Source organism: Anomaloglossus baeobatrachus, chromosome 11 (genome assembly GCF_048569485.1).
Source record: "Anomaloglossus baeobatrachus isolate aAnoBae1 chromosome 11, aAnoBae1.hap1, whole genome shotgun sequence".
Taxonomy (NCBI): domain Eukaryota; kingdom Metazoa; phylum Chordata; class Amphibia; order Anura; family Aromobatidae; genus Anomaloglossus; species Anomaloglossus baeobatrachus.
In genome coordinates, this window is record NC_134363.1 from 47,341,321 (window position 1) to 47,347,320 (window position 6,000).

The following is a 6,000-nucleotide window of genomic DNA, read 5'->3' on the forward strand; positions in this document are numbered from 1 at the left end:
GCTGCCTACCCTCCCGTTACCATCTCCAATGACACCCCCTCCCTCCGCTCTACCCAGCCCCTGCTACTGCTGCCGCCGCCCCTCCCCCCCGCTGTTACCGTCTCCAATGACACCCCGTCCCTCCGCTCTACCCAGCCCCCGCTCTACCCAGCCCCCGCTCTGCCCCCGCCGCCGCTGCTGTATGTGTGTTTGTGTGCCTCTGCATGTGAGTACCGGCACCCCTCCCCCCACCACCGCTGCTGCTACCGTCTCCAAAAACACCCGCCGTTCAACCCGCCCCCTCCCTTCCACCTAGCACCTGTCGGCCTGTGTGTGTACCGGTGATACTGTCTGCAGGGCTGCGTATCTAATCCTATCCTGTGTGATACTGTCTGCAGAGCTGTGTATCTAATCCTGTTCTGTGTGATACTGTCTGCTGAGCCGTGTATCTAATCCTGTCCTGTGTGATACTGTCTGCTGACTCATATATCTAATCCTATCCTGTGTGATCCTGTCTCCTGAGCCGTGTATCTAATCCTATCCTGTGTGATCCTGTCTCCTGAGCTGTGTATCTAATCCTATCCTGTGTGATACTGTCTGCAGGGCTGTGTATCTAATCCTATCCTGTGTGATACTGTCTGCTGAGCCGTGTATCTAATCTTATCCTGTGTGATACTGTCTGCTGAGCCATTTATCTAATCTTATCCTGTGTGATACTGTCTGCTGAGCCGTGTATCTAATCCTGTCCTGTGTGATACTGTCTGCTGACTCATATATCTAATCCTATCCTGTGTGATCCTGTCTCCTGAGCCGTGTATCTAATCCTATCCTGTGTGATCCTGTCTCCTGAGCTGTATATGTAATCCTATCCTGTGTGATCCTGTCTCCTGAGCCGTGTATCTAATCCTATCCTGTGTGATCCTGTCTCCTGAGCTGTATATGTAATCCTATCCTGTGTGATACTGTCTGCAGGGCTGTGTATCTAATCCTATCCTGTGTGATACTGTCTGCTGAGCCGTGTATCTAATCTTATCCTGTGTGATACTGTCTGCTGAGCCATTTATCTAATCTTATCCTGTGTGATACTGTCTGCTGAGCCGTGTATCTAATCCTATCCTGTGTGATACTGTCTCCTGAGCCGTGTATCTAATCCTATCCTGTGTGATACTGTCTGCACAGCTGTGTATCTAATCCTATCCTATGTGATACTCCTGCTGTCCTTGGTGACACTTTAGACATTTCTGGTCACCAACAAAATGGCTTCGCACTGTGTCCCTACATTTCATTCTCAGTTATCCCTTGGAAACACCCAGATTGGGAGGGGGAGGTGACATCACACAGGAGAGCAGACTCCGCCCACTTTACTGCAGCTGTAATCCAGGCTATTTCTACAGTAGGATGTCAGAAGCTGCTCCCCCTAGTGTTTAACAGTGGAAAATATCAAACTTTTTAATTTATTTTTATATTTTGCTCAATTAAAAACAAATAATATTTAAACAAAACAGTAAAACATTAATACTTTACATTTTTTTAGTTATTGAAATTTTGTTTTTTTTGGACGACACCTTCCCTTTAAAGGGGGTTGTCTTGTGCAAACATCGGACTGCACTGATGACATCAGATTGAGCATTGAGTCTATCGCCACTTAGTGGTCATCACTGGCACTGCGCTTCTTTATCTTAAAGGGGTTGTCCTGCGCAAACAAGTTATCACCTATCCTCAGAACCACTGGGGCTGGCACCAATTAGTGAATTATTATTCCTGATGAGATACTTTTATCTTTGTTACATATGGTATCAACACTCCATTCATTTTCGATGGGATTGCCAAAAGGAGCCAAGTGGCCCCATGCGCACTGCCAATCCATACTAACTCAGATAAAAGTACCCCATGCTGCCCAGCGGTAGGACCCCTACCAATGATCCTTTGAATAGGGGATAACTTGCTTTCACCAGACCACCCCTTTAAAAGATATATACCTATGTAAGCACATCTGTTTCTTTAGTTAAATGTCTGTATTTTGATCTAGAAATAACTTTTGCAACCTTCAATAACCTCTATATTGCACTTTCTTTTATTGGCTGCGGAAAGAGTTGACTAAGCAACTGTCAGTGAGCTCACCCACATTTGCAACTCATTTAGCTGTTATTTTCTGAGCTCCTCTCAGCTGGTTTTTATATATATATATATATATATATATATATATATATATATATATATATATATATATATATATATATATACAGTGCCTACAAGTAATATTCAAGCCCCTGCAGATTTAGCAGGTTTGATAAGATGCAAATAAGTTAGAGCCTGCAAACTTCAAACAAGAGCAGGATTTATTAACAGATGCATAAATCTTACAAACCAACAAGTTATGTTGCTCAGTTAAATTTTAATACATTTTCAACATAAAAGTGTGGGTCAATTATTATTCAACCCCTAGGTTTAATATTTTGTGGAATAACCCTTGTTTGCAATTACAGCTAATAATCGTCTTTTATAAGACCTGATCAGGCCGGCACAGGTCTCTGGAGTTATCTTGGCCCACTCCTCCATGCAGATCTTCTCCAAGTTATCTAGGTTCTTTGGGTGTCTCATGTGGACTTTAATCTTGAGCTCCTTCCACAAGTTTTCAATTAGGTTAAGGTCAGGAGACTGACTAGGCCACTGCAACACCTTGATTTTTTCCCTCTTGAACCAGGCCTTGGTTTTCTTGGCTGTGTGCTTTGGGTCGTTGTCTTGTTGGAAGATGAAATGACGACCCATCTTAAGATCCTTGATGGAGGAGAGGAGGTTCTTGGCCAAAATCTCCAGGTAGGCCGTGCTATCCATTTTCCCATGGATGCGGACCAGATGGCCAAGTCCCTTGGCTGAGAAACAGCCCCACAGCATGATGCTGCCACCACCATGCTTGACTGTAGGGATGGTATTCTTGGGGTCGTATGCCGTGCCATCCAGTCTCCAAACGTCACGTGTGTGGTTGGCACCAAAGATCTCGATCTTGGTCTCATCAGACCAGAGAACCTTGAACCAGTCTGTCTCAGAGTCCTCCAAGTGATCATGAGCAAACTGTAGACGAGCCTTGACATGACGCTTTGAAAGTAAAGGTACCTTACAGGCTCGTCTGGAATGGAGACCATTGCGGTGGAGTACGTTACTTATGGTATTGACTGAAACCAATGTCCCCACTGCCATGAGATCTTCCCGGAGCTCCTTCCTTGTTGTCCTTGGGTTAGCCTTGACTCTTCGGACAAGCCTGGCCTCGGCACGGGTGGAAACTTTCAAAGGCTGTCCAGGCCGTGGAAGGCTAACAGTAGTTCCATAAGCCTTCCACTTCCGGATGATGCTCCCAACAGTGGAGACAGGTAGGCCCAACTCCTTGGAAAGGGTTTTGTACCCCTTGCCAGCCTTGTGACCCTCCACAATCTTGTCTCTGATGGCCTTGGAATGCTCCTTTGACTTTCCCATGTTGACCATGTATGAGTGCTGTTCACAAGTTTGGGGAGGGTCTTAATTAGTCAGAAAAGGCTGGAAAAAGAGATAATTAATCCAAACATGTGAAGCTCATTGTTCTTTGTGCCTGAAATACTTCTTAATACTTTAGGGGAACCAAACAGAATTCTTGTGGTTTGAGGGGTTGAATAATAAATGACCCTCTGAATAAACTTTTCACAATTTAAAAAAAAAATAAAAAAAGAAATAACATTCTTTTTTGCTGCATTTCACACTTCCAGGCTGATCTACAGTCCAAATGTCACAATGCCAAGTTAATTACGAATGTGTAAACCTGCTAAATCTGCAGGGGGTTGAATACTACTTGTAGGCACTGTATATATATATATATATATATATATATATATATATATATATATATATATTATATTATATATATATATAATATTTATATATATATATATATATATATATATATATATATATATATATGCATATATAAAATCCAATTTATATACTACGGTCCACAATATCCACATATTGCTATCTTATAGACAACATCCTATACATAGATACCACTCGTAGTCTTATAAGAACCTCATAAGAACCACTATGATGCTTAAGCATCATAGTGGTTCTTATATACTATGGTGCCTGAGAAAATAGATTTTAATTCATGTGCAAATTAGGGGGCTACGGGCAGAATTTGGTGCACCATTATGCCCCCTCATTTACATATTAGGGTCCTTCCCCCACTTCTGATTGACAGTTCTTGCTTCTTAAAGGCTTATTTCCATCTTCATAGATGGGTATTTATGGATACTGCTTGTAAATATAAGCAATTTTGGAATTCACTGCTTATTACACTTTTAGTCTTTTTATCTGGATTGCTCCATTACAGGAAAATTCCCATCTTCATATATGGATAGAGCTTGGAAATACAAGCACTTTTGCAATTTATTGTTTGTTAAAATTTGCATCTGTTCTTGAGATACTAACGCTTTTCTTTTTGTTTACAACTCATTTCCTTGGAGACCGACCACCACAGCTAAAAAGCAGAACATGCGCAGCGCTTACAAGCTCTTTTCTATTGAACTTGAAAACATCACTTTGAAGCTGGCTAGGATCGCTGGAGAGCGCTGTTAAATCTTCATCCCGGCACAGTGCTTCCAAGTAGGACCGCCGCGGTGGTCGGTTTCCTAGGCAACGAGCTGTAAACAACAGAAAAGTGTTAATATCTCAAGAACGGCTGCAAATTTTAACAAGCAATAAATTGCTAAAGTGCTTGTTTTTCCAAGCTCTATCAGACCATATCCATATACAGAGATGGGACTTTTCCCGTAAAGGAGCAATCCAGATAAAAAGGCTAATTAAGGACCTCGGGGTGGAGCATGACACAATTTGGGGGGGGTTCATCCCTTTGTCATGTTTTTCCCCCTCAGATCCTGTTCTAATATATACGATTTTTATACAGTGTTTTTTTTAAGAACATTTCACATTGGTGCCTTTTTGGGTTTGTTCCAGAGCAAACAGAGCAACGGTCAGCGAACTCTGCTGTCTGTGAAACCGAAGCGATAAGAGATTACCTTTCAAATGGAAAAGTAATGTCCGCTCCCATATTTGTTATTATTATTATTGCATCGCAGACGGTCTTGAAGCTCTGATCTCCGGTTAATCTTTAGTCTTTGCTCATTTTAGTTGTTTTCACGTGGCCGGTGTACTTACTCCTAGGTTTACGTATGAGATATGTTAGCAAATGTATATATCCATGTATAGCGCTGCATGGAAATACGATCTGGTGATTTCGGCTTATCAGGGAAGTGTTATGGGTTTGTAGATATGATATATACACTACTGTGCAAAGGTTTTCATCAGGAGTGGACAAAATGCCGCAAAGGAAGAATGCTTAAAAAATAAAAGTGATAATTGATAAAAAAAAATAAACTATTAACAAAATGGAAAGTGAACTAATAAAAGAAAAGTATAAATCACATCAATATTTGGTGATCGCTCTTTGTCTTCAAAACAGCATCAGTTCTTCTTCATATACAGTTTGTGAAGGAATTCAGCAGGGAGGTTGTCCCAAACATATTGGAGAACTAACCACAGATCTTCTGTGTATGAGGCTTGTGCAAATCCTTCTGTCTCTTCATGTGATCCCAGACAGAATGGATTATATGAAATCAGGGCTCTGTGGGGGCCGGATCATCACTTCCAGGGCTTTGTGGGGGCTGGATCATCAGTTCCAGGGCTCTGTGGGGGCTGGATCATCACTTCCAGGGCTCTGTGGAGGTTGGATCATCACTTCCAGGGCTTTGTGAGGGCTTTATCATCAGTTCCAGGGCTCTGTGGGGGCTGGATCATCACTTCCAGGGCTCTGTAGGGGCCAGATCATCACTTCCAGGGCTCTGTGGGGGCCGGATCATCATTTCCAAGGCTCTGTGGGGGCCGGATCATCACTTTCAGGACTCTTTGGTGGCCAGATATTCACTTTGAGACTCTGCTGGGGCTGGATCATCACTTTCAGGGCAAGATCATTACTTCCAGGGCTCTGTGGGGGCTTGA